This window comes from Chenopodium album, chromosome 18, assembly GCF_948465745.1.
Source record: "Chenopodium album chromosome 18, dcCheAlbu1.1, whole genome shotgun sequence".
NCBI classification, from domain to species: Eukaryota; Viridiplantae; Streptophyta; class Magnoliopsida; order Caryophyllales; family Amaranthaceae; genus Chenopodium; species Chenopodium album.
In genome coordinates, this window is record NC_137851.1 from 49,595,319 (window position 1) to 49,607,549 (window position 12,231).

A 12,231-nucleotide genomic window follows, 5' to 3' on the forward strand; every position below is an offset into this window, starting at 1 on the left:
ATTAGTACATGTCAAAGATACGACCTCCAAAACACTTAAAGAAGAAATTTGTAGGGTTTTATCTAATCATGAATTAGATATAAAAAAATATTAGAGGACAAGGATATGATGGAGCTACTAATATGCGTGGGGAATGGAATGGCTTACAAGCTTTGTTTATGAATGATTGTCCATATGCATATTATGTGCATTGTTTAGCGCATCAATTATAACTGGCTCTTATTGCTGCTGCAAGAGAAGTATCTGAGGTTCATGATTTTTTTAAAGACTTAGTTTTTATTATGAATGTTGTTAGTTCCTCTTCTAAGCGTCATGATGAATTACAATATAGACAAATATCTGAATTGGAGCATTTAATTGAAATTGAGGCTGTTGAAACCGGGAAAGGGTTGAATGAAATAGGCACCTTGCAACGCCCAGGGGATACGAGGTGGAGTTCACATTTGAAGTCAATTTTTAGTTTAATAAGGATGTTTAATGCCGCTCGGGCGGTTCTAGCCGTTGACATTACAGTATAGTCCACAAGCAGGTTGCGGTAAGATTGGTTGGTTATTGAAGGGTGCTACAATTTATCGTTTCTTCCATGCCTTTGATTTGTGATACATAATTGAGTCTTGGATTAAAATGATTTTAATTTAATTACTTGGTTAAGCAATTTGGTTTAGAAGTTCTTGATTTGGCTTAATAGGTATGCCTTCTGAAAACCTTCACGAGACCATACTTGTCCACTAGAGTAGCCTAGGGGTTTAAAGGGCTTGTTGCATATGCTAAATGCAATTGTGATTCCTACAATAGTGAGTATTAGGATTTATTTCTTTCTAGGTTAGTTTTAGTCTTATTTACTCGAGGACGAGCAAAGGTTAAGTATGGGGGAATTTGATAATACGATATTATACACTATTTATATTTGATTATATTTGATTTTGTTTTCACAATTCTCTTACTCTTTTATAGCTAATATTCTTAATATTTCGATATTTCTCTCCTTGGTATGTTTTATTTTGTTTTTGTAGGAAAAGGGCTCGGTTTGATAGATGGTAGCTTTGATCGTGGTTTGATTGTTAGAAGATGCGTTTTGTGTGCAATGGAAGGCGTGGCAGCCTACTCCACAACCTGCTTGTGGCAAATTATTCTCCACCACAACCCTCTTATGGTCATTCTTTTAGCTAAGAGTTTAGAGTCCTAATAAGATAGAATTTCCTAGTTTTGTACTAGGATATAAATAGGTTAATAGGAAGATAAATAAACAGGCTTTTTCATATTTTTATTATTAAGTTTTCACGTTATTTTAGTTTTACGTTCGTTATTTTTCTCTACTTTATTATTCTTCAATGAAGATTTACTTTCAAGCTTCAATTAATTCAATTCAAGTATTTTCTCTCCTTTATTATCTTATTACTATTGTTATTATGTTTTCTCTCATTGTTTATTCTATTTATTTAATTATCATGTTTAAGTAGTTTTATAATCTAGGGTTAGGTTGAACCCTAATATGGATTAATATGTTAATTGATTCCCAATTCCTAATTTAATTAATTTATAATTCCTATTTGTTAGGGTTGGTTTTATTATCAATAATTAACTAGAAATAGTATTATTGAATGTAATTAGGTTTACAATGAAAGTTGATTATTAATTGATTTTAGAACCCTAATTTAAAAGTAAGAAGCTTTATGCATGAGAATAGCTAATTGTTCTTGCTAGGACTTATAGGATGTCGTTCTTAATGTCTTTAATATGTATGATTTCATGAAAATAGGTATGATTGCATGTTAGGGAAGCTATTGGTTGATCGAAAGAAACTCTTAGTATTGTCACAGGGAGCATCTGTCCTGTGGAATATTTATTGGTTTAATTGAGGGATAAGGGATTGTTCAATTGCATTGATTCGTATTAGTGGGGATACTTAATCTTGATGTCTTTAGTTCTTGATTAATTCCGTATTATTATTATTTATTGCTTATTAGTTAATATTTGTTTTAGTATAGATTTCTCAACTTTGATTTGGTTACTTGCTTAGTATTAATTTGAGTCTGCTTACTTAGTTAATCCTTAGTCTCTTGGAATTCGACCCTTACTTGCTCAACTACAGAGTAGAGTTAGTTCGGTTATTTTTGTTAGGTACATGACACGCCTATTATTCTTCAGTCCGAGCCTCGTATTGGCACAACGTAGTATCACGTTCCCACGAGGCCTCCGCCTCGAGAAATTCTTCCACTGCACCAAGTACTCAACTCGGCAATTTTCTTACTTTGACTCAATTCACTTCGATCTAGAATCTTTTCCACTTCCTTAGTGAATTGCTTCCGGATCATTGGTGGATTCCTCTTTGAGGTTGGATGCAGCACTATGCTAGCAATCAAGCGTCGTGTCACTCCACAAGCACCGCATCACTACCCAAGCGTCGTGTCACTCCGCAAGCACCGCATCGCTACCCAAGCTTCGCGTCGCTTCGGAGCACTGTGCCGCTGCCCAAGTGTTATGTCGCTTTGCAACCTAGCCATGCTTGCACAAGCAAAGGCTCTCCATGAGCCTTCGCTCAAGCCCAAGTCACTAAGCCCACTAAGTCATCAAGCCAACCTTTTGCCCACGGTCTAGGTAGCCCATGCTACACTAGCACCATGCACTATTGTCTAAGACAATGATGCTCCTATGGCCCACCCCTAGCCACAAGAGGCATTGCTCCCCCTAAAGTGATTTATATGGATCTAGGCTTGAAATACCAGTGAACACGCCAATGGCAGAAACTCAATAATGGGCTGTTGGCCCCAACCCTTGGGCCCAACGTCCATTCAATGGATCTTGGCTTAACCAATCCAATATATAGAGGCAACCATACATATGCCTTTATTTACTTATCAACCACACCATATGATCATATAGAACTATGTACATAGCCTAGCAGCTAGACAAGCTTTAGTGTGCCTTCGCCTAGGCGCACCATGTCGCCCATCCACAATAGGGGTCTTACACTAAGCCACTAAGGTTATGGGTGATAGGAATGGTGTCCTTCGAACAAGTGTATTATTCCGGAAGAGGGTCGGAATTATTAGAAAGCTAATTATTCAGTGAGGTCAAGTGATCGGAATGCCTAGGCGGAGGCCGCTTCCGATCAGTAATATTAATGAGTAATTAATATTACAGCTTAATCTTGACTGAACCCTTCGGGTCACACCCAAGAAACTAACGAACTGACATGACGAATTAATTCGGAAGGAATTAACGAGTTGCTCGAGTAATTAATATCTAGACGTCGGAAATTCGAGCTAGAAGCGTCGAAACCGAGCGTCGGAAGTCGAGTCGAAATAATAAAAGACGAGACGGTAAAATCACTAATTAATCAACAATTTACCGAAATTACCCCTAGCATCAGAATACCCCGAGCAAACCAAAGCCTATGGGAAATTGGTATAACCAAGGTGGCTAACAAGTGCACCAAGCCGAGCCTAGGCTAGTTGGTGCGTGCTAGCGCACCATGGCTAGCATGGCACGCTCATAGTCGCAGCTGCTATGGCGCGCCAGCAAGCTAGCAAGGCACGCACATAGCAGCAGCAGCTATGGTGCGCCATGGTGCTTGTGGGGAGTACGGGGCAGCTGCTGGGTGCGTGTACTGGTAGGGGCACAGCAGCAGGCCTCGGCCAGCAGTCCGCACTTGTGTGTGTGGCTTACTGGGCCGAAGGCAGTAGCTGCGCACCATGTTGCCATGCCAAGTCCAGCAGCTAGCTGGGCCGAGGCAGTAGCCCACCCCGGGTTGCTTTAGTGCCCGAGTTAGGGTGCCACGTGGCAGCGCCTCATTGGTGCCTTGTTTGGTATAGGTGGCCGGTTATGGGGAGTGCTTGGGGAACAAGTTTGGTCCCCTCCTTTCCTTGTGGTCCTTACCTAACCCTTCCCCCTAAATGTGCCACTTATTGATTAATTAGTTGTTGGATATTTAATTTTATTTTTGATTTAAAAATAAAGAAAGAATATTGATTTTATGAACTCTCCCACATTGATGGGAGAGAGGATTTCACTAATGAGTTTCCCTATAAATACCAAAGTTGGGGTATGGGAAAACTCACTTGAGTAAGAGTTAGAAAAGGCATCTCCATTGAGAAAACCTTTAAACTCATAATTACTCGAGTAGTTTGGTCGGGCTTAGCTAACCTCTAAGTAATAGACCTAATCGGGGTTGTGTTGCGGGTGGATACCGTAGGAGGTTTTTGCCCGTTGCGAGACTTAAGCTTTCTCAAGTAAGAGCTCGGGGTACGAGCGAAGCACGCGTCAAAGGTAATTATGTCTTTCCTTAATTCTTGTTAATTATGTCTTTTGATTATATTAATTGTGTGTTTGATCTTGGCTCGGGTTTTATTTTTCGCGGTGAGTCGGACTCATCGAAACCCAACAACGGTATCGGAGCCTTGCTTATTTATTTTTATAATCATGATTTTCAAGGTGTTTTTATGGCTTTATTTTTTTGGTTTTATGTTGCTAATTAGATTAATAGCTTGGTTTTATTAATTTTAATCCCGTTTTAAAGCTGATTATGGCCCCGAACCCAGATTTTCACCTGAAATTAGTGAATTTTGGGTGGAAAAGGTGTTCTGTAAATGTTTTCACCCTTTTAGAACTGTGTTTTAGGCCAAAATATGATCAGAAATTCCTTTTTCGAGGGATTTTTCGTTTTGACGAAAAATTATAAGTCTTTCTAACCTTAAATCTTAATGGCATATTTGTGGTGATTATGTATATGGTTCTTTCCTTAATGTTTCTGCTTTTTTGAACCTCTTTAAGCATGGTTACTTGGTAGTAATTAGTGCTTGAAGTATTGATTAAAATTTTCACATAATTGCAAATCCATTGCATTAAGTGTAAAAAAATTGGTCTTTGAGGCATCTAAGTACTAAAGATTCAATCTTTAATTATTTTAAGTGATTGAAACTTTGAGTTACTAAATTCCATGAATTTTTGGTTGAATTTCTGATTTAATCATGTATTAAGTTGATTGGAATCATAAAGTTTGAATCTTGTGATAGAATTTTCATTTATCTTCATATTGGAAGATATAATTTTTCAAGGATTCACAAGTTAAAGTTGGAATCTTTTTTTTTGAATATTTGTGTTCATAATTCCAACTCCTCTTTATTTTGTCAAAATCTCATGATTAATTTAAATTAATTGACTTAATAGTGAGTAATTACCTTTGTTCATTTTGTTGCACCAAGTTAAACCAATTTTATTAAGGAATGGTTCTTGGAAATAATTTTGGTTATGTGCACCTTGATGATTTTTTATTTAAGTTGGACTTGTAATAATTTTTCATTTTTGGCTCCTTTTATTAATTCTAAAATTAATTTGGAACCAATTATTTAGTCACATAAAATTTAGGTTAAAAACCCGAGGCTATGGCACGAAAATCGAGGCAAAAGCCTTCCTTGGCTAGTCGGGCTGCATAGCAACCCGCATGTGGCTGCCAAGGGGCTGCCTCGAGTGTGTGTTGCCTTTTTGTGGCTGCTGCTCCCTGCCAGCAGCACGGTGCGCCAGCCAGCAAGCAAGCAGCAGCATCGTGATGTGCGTGGCTTGGCTGGCCGTGGCATGGCTTACGCGAGCTTGAGCCTTGTGGTGGAGGGGTATCCTATGAGTATATGCATCTTGGTGTGTTGCGAAGAGGCAAGTAGCCTTGCGTGTGTTGCCTTGCACCTTGCAACCCGTAGCAAACGCTACTAGGCTCGGCCTAGCTAGTGGCTTAGTGCTATGTGGTGTGGTGCGGGAACACGCACCAAGCCGCATTGCCCAAGGAGTGCTAGGCACCCTTGGCTAGCAAAGGTGCCCACTAGCTAGTCTAGGTGCGCAAACCATTTGCGTGCGGTTGGCTACGTGTTTGCTTATTTTGCCGTTTTAATTATCTAATTAATTTAATTATTTTGGTTTTAATTATTTTAATTAAATTTTGAGGCTAGGTCTCTGTTTTGAGCGGCATTGACAAAATTTTTTTTTGGCAAAATTTTGGGTTTACCGGCTTGATTAATTGGATTAATTAAGTTGGATGCGGAATTTAGTGGTACCTTTAATTTTAATTACGCTAAATTACATAATCCGTTAAACAACTTTGACTATTTTTAATTAGGCATGTTAATTGGATTAACAACCTAAATTAGTTACTAGTTTACGCGTGTTGGTGCATTCTTACTTGTTTATTGTTGTAAAATGCATGGGCCATTCACAAATAGTGAATGGATGAATGGAATGTATATTCTCCGCATGTTTTATAAAAATGGCAACTAGTGGGGCCCGATTAGGATAGAAAATACGAACTGCGTTCCGTGATGTATTTTTGTAAATCTAAATACGGTTTGCGAACCGTTGAGTATTTTTGTACCTTAATATTTAGATTAGTCCTAGTTGTAGATGCTAGTGTTTGCATAATTTTGGTTATGTCTTGAAGACGGAGGTCCTTGGAAGACGAAGCCATGAAGTTGCAAAAGACGTACCTTGAAGACTTGAAGACTCAAGGGATCATGCTAGTTGCCAAATGCATCTTTATTTATGTTTTTCGATATATATTTATGATTATATATGTGAATTATATGATTAGATGCGTATTTAGGATTTCGAATGTTGCGATGATTAATTAAGTTCACTTAAATCAACCAATATAGAAACCCTAGGTCCCTAAAATATTGAGTAAAATTGTCATTCCAAAACAACACTTATCGACCTATTGAGAGTAGTTATGGGCTATGCCAAAGCGAGGCATCACTATTAATCCCTAGGATACGTAAGGCATATCGGGTATGCAATTTGGTTTTGGTTATACTCAACGATACGAGTGATGGAGTCCTAACATGTTGTGGAAAAGTGGATAAGTTGTTGAGAGAGCATTAGATGCGACGATTTATCCAACCAAGAGTGGCTTGGAGCCATTAGCAAAGAGTTGCTTATCTTAGAAGATTGAGTGTTCGTTATGACAAGCCAAAGCATGCTTAACCACTCATTGTTTCTTAGGATCTTAGAATCGACTTATTCTCACCAAATGGGGACAATTTAATGTGTGAATAAGATGTTTAAATAAGTTTGATTAAAATTCATGATTTCAATCTTATTTAAGTATTATGAATGGTTATTCATTTCAAATTCTTTCAATTGTAAAATCATGTCTTCAACTAACGACAAAAACCTAATGTGTCCGGAACTCCCCGAAAAGTTACCATTTTGCTTGAATTTGGTGAACTTTAAGGAATGGGAAGAAGAACTCCAAAAGACCTTCCAAAATTGCTACCTGGAGCACATTCTTGACATACCCATCCCGAGTTTCTACTCAAAAGGGGTTATGAGCGATGAGGCTCATGAGGAGTGGAGTTGTGATTGCAAAAGAGTCTCACGACTTATGGCAAACTCCATCCTAGAACAATGGAAAGGGAAGTTCTCCAACTATTTTCCGGACATGCTCCTCAAAGCTCTAGAGGATATAGTCAATTTGAGGGTCACCAAGAGCATCAATGGAAACTATGATGGTCTTGTGGAGGAAGTGACTAGGTCACTCTGCAACATGAAGATCAAGCCACTGCAAGAGGGGTGCCTAGCCAAGGAGAGGCAAGAGGTATAGGGACAAGTCTACAATGCTAGACTAAGACCCGGAATGTCACTTCGAGCCCACGTGCTACGAATGACAAGGCTATTCACTCACTTAGCGCTCATTGGCAAGCCAGTGGAGGATGAGCAAGCTGCTCTCATGCTAGTGAGTTCTCTCCACTCGGGCTATATCGTATTGAAGATGCGGCTAACTGCCAATCGTGACAAACTCACTTTGATGGAGATTGTCAATGAGCTTCAAATGACCGACCCTTGTGGAAATGGTAGACTCAAGCTTGCTTTAAAGGCAAAGAGGAAGGAGTTCAAGAACAAGGCAAAAATGCAATGCTTCTACTGTAGTAGGCAGGGCCACTACAAGAGAGAATGCAGCATGTACCTTGAAGATGAGGCTAAGGGAAGAGAAATCTCCACCTCAGGTATCTTCTTTATAAACTACACTTGAATACAAGCAAGGTATTAGATACCATTAATGACTCATTATATGCTCCTATTTCAGGAACCAAGTGAGAAGAGCTTGACAAGTGGATGTGGATATACAAGCGGAAGAAGAAGTTAATCTTTCCAGAAGGCTTGTAATCACAGAGTTTGTCTTGACATAGAACTTATTTAAGTTTTTGTTATCAACCATACATTGATCTTTTGACGTTGGAAGTCATGGTTTTGTTTTGATCTCTAGACTATTGTTTCAAAAGTCTTGATGTTTATGGTATGACATGTTTTATCTAAAATATGTGCTTTCTTTAGAAAAACAAGTTTATAATGTGAATAATACTGCCAAGAAAGCTAAGACCATGGAGTCAAATCAAATGTACTAATGGCATTGTCGTCTTGGCCACATTAACATCAAACGCATCAAGAAACTTGTACAGGAAGGTGTTCTTGACTCATTCGATTTGCAATCGTTTAAGAATTGCGAAGGATGTTTATTAGGCAAGATGATCAAGTAGCCATTCTCCAATTTGGAAGAAAGGGCAGGAGACTTGTTGGGTCTAATACACACCGATGTATGTGGACCAATGAGCTCCACCACAAGAAACGGACATCGATATTTTATCACCTTCATAGAGACTATAGTAGATATGGCTATATCTACTTATGTCGCATAAATCTGAATCGTTTGAAAAGTTCAAAGAATTTCAGAGTGAAGTTGAAAATCAGCTTGGCAAGAAAATCAAAATCAGTTCGATCGGATCGAGGTGGTGAATACTTGAGCCAAGAATTCTATGACCATCTGAAAGAAAAAGGTATACTTTCAGAATTGACACCTCCTGGAACTCCACAATGGAACCGAGTATCCGAAAGGAGAAATCGAACCTTGTTGGACATGGTACGATCAACAATGGGTCTTAGTGATCTTCCTATCTCTTTCTGGGGACATGCATTTCTAACTGCGCCACTAACACTGAACCGTGCTCCATCAAAAGCTGTACAAAAGACTCCATACGAGTGATGGACGAAGAAACCTCCTAGGTTGTCTTTTCTAAAGATATGGGGATGCGAAGCATATGTCAAGAAATTGATTTATGACAAACTTCATCCCAAATCTGACAAGGTTTACTTTGTGGGCTACCCAAAAGAAACCAAAGGGTATTACTTCTACATTAAATCCAAGAACAAAGTGTTTGTTGCTTGCGATGGTGTCTTTTTGGAGAAGGAGCACCTTTCCAAAATGACAAGTGGGAGGAAAATCGAACTCAATGAAGTTCGAGAGGGTGAGCAACATAATCAGATTGACAGTCAAAGTGCTCAAATAACATCTGTTGACGCTGTTCAAAATGTGCATAGTCAAACCGACAATGCAAATGCTCAGTCCATTACCCTACGTAGGTTGCAGAGGCTGAGGTCTCAACCTGATAGGTATCTTGGTATTGTATTAACCGAGAATCAAGACATCCTGGTGATGGATGGAGACGAACCGGCAACCTACAAGCAAGCGATGGCGAGCACCGACTTTGCTAAATGTCAAGAGGCCATGAAATCTGAAATGGATTCCATGTTTGAAAATCAAGTTTGGGACTTGGTTGACTTACCCGAGGGTTACACGCCTATCGGATGTAAGTGGATTTTAAAATTGAAAACCGACAAAGATGGAAATGTATTCATTTACAAAGCTAGATTGATAGCAAAAGGTTACAAGCAAATTCATGGTATTGATTACGATGAAACCTCTTCTCCGGTCGCAATGCTTAAATCCATTCGGATCCTCCTTGCAATTGCTGCATATTACAATTATGAAATATGGCAGATGGACGTCAAAACCGTCTTCCTCAATGGGATTTTGGAAGAAACTATGGACATGACACAGCCTGAAGGTTTTATTGACCAAAACAATGCTGGGAAAGTTTGTAAGCTAAAAAAGTCCATTTACGGGCTAAAGCAAGCTAGCAAAAGTTGGAATCTGGGATTCGATGAAGCCATCAGTAAGTTTGGTTTTATCAAGAATCCAGATAAATCTTGTGTTTACAAGAAGGTCAGTGGAAGTGACATCGCCTTCCTAGTCTTATATGTCGATGACATATTGCTCATTGGAAATAACATTTTGATGTTAGAGTCTGTAAAGGCCTGGCTTGGAAAGTGTTTTTCAATGAAAGACTTGGGAGAGGCCCAATACATATTGGGTATTAAGATTTATAAGGATAAATCGAAAAGGATGATTGGATTGAGCCAAAGTACTTATATTGATAAGGTACTAGCACGATTCAACATACAGGAGGCCAAGAGAGGTCACCTACCCATGTCACATGGCATAACCTTAAGTAAGAAGCATTGTCCACAGACACCTGATGAGTGGGAAAGGATGAATCAAATTCCATATACTTCGCTAATTGGATCGATCATGTATGCCATGATATGTACTAGGCCTGATGTATCGTTTGCTTTGAGTGCTACGAGCTGATACCAATCAGACCCAGGAGAGGCGCATTGGACTGCGGCCAAGAATATCCTAAATTACCTGAAAAGGAACAAGGATAAATTCCTGGTATATGGTGGCTCAGAAGAATTAGTTGTTGAATGTTATATCGACGCAAGCTTCTAGATTGACAAAGACGATTTCAAATCGCAATCTGGATATGTGTTCTGTCTAAATAGAGGAGCGTTTAGTTGGAAGAGTGCCAAGTAGAGCACAACTGCAGATTCTACAACTGAAGCCAAATACTTGGCAGTTGCTAAGCGGCTAAGGAGGTTGTTTGGATTCGTAAGTTCGTTGGTGAAATTGATGTTGTACCCTCCATCAAGGGTCCAATAGCCCTCAATTGTGACAACAATGGGGCTATTGCTCAGGCTAGAGAGCGAAGGGAACATCAGAAGGTCAAACATGTCAAGCGGCGATTTCACATGATAAGAGAATGGAAATCAGAGGGTGAAATGAGAATTTGTAAAGCTGGAACGGATGACAGTGTAGCCGATCAACTTACTAAACCTTTGCCTCAAGTGAAGCACAACAAGCACGTTGAGGAAATGGGAATCAGGCATGTTGGAGACTAGCTTTGATTTCCCTATTTAGTGTTTTAATTAATTTTGAACATTTTAATGTAAGACACTAAGAAGAACCATTTAAGTTTTGGAGTAATTAAAATTTCATGCAATTTTATCACTCCATTTGCTATATAATTGTGGTTTAGGATTAAATAATGAGTCCATTCGATTCTGAGAATATTCAAAATAGGGTATCAACACCAGTCTTGATAAGGAAACACCTATTAAGTGAACATTGAATATTATAATCGAAAATTATCCCTAATCGAGGTCATTTAAACGATGGACGATTAATGACCACTTGAGATTAGTGTGTAGTTTGATTTATAGCATCGTTTCTTGTTGTAACACCCCCAAATCTCCCTCTACGAAAATACTAGTATAATACGTATAACTATACCGTAGAAATAGATTTAGGTGTATTACCGCCGTGTGATAACGCAAGGCTACTCAAAATACTTAACTCAATAACAAAACTTGCAGAAGAAACTCAACTTTCTTTTATTAATACTTATAAAAATAGTAACATTGTTATGAGTACTCAAAATAAAGACACAAGACCAACATTTCCTAATCTATGTAAAACCATTCTCGGGACTCCATATGCTCAATTATTGACTCCACCTGAAAATAGTTAACACTGCTTACCATGACGGTAAACAGGGCGAACCAAAACAAATAAGAAATACGGATTAGCAAAATATGCTATGTACGATAAGTGCAAGATAATGTAAACTCAATTTATTTGCAAACATTCTTTAAAAATCAATTCCAATAATTAATCCAATAAATTCCAAACTCATTATTCCAAAATCGATTCCAATGATTCAATATTCAAAATAATAGTTAATAAAACCAATTCTTTTATTAAGAACCAATTTCTTTTAATCCAATTCCTCACCCAAGTGTGCACACCCCCCAAGCTAGTCTCCTTATATTACAAGGCTATTCTTGAGAAAAGACCCGGTCATACAAAGTCCAAGGCCTTATCAATAAACCAAATCCACATAATGGGATTACCGACATGCTTATAAAGCATTAATAATAATTATTCAATGGTTCAATAAATTCTTTTAATATCCAATAAATTCCAAATAATTCAAATCCGTTTTTTAATAATTCCACATACTTTCAAAATCAAAACCTTTTGAATAGATACTTGAGAATAAAATCTCATATTAA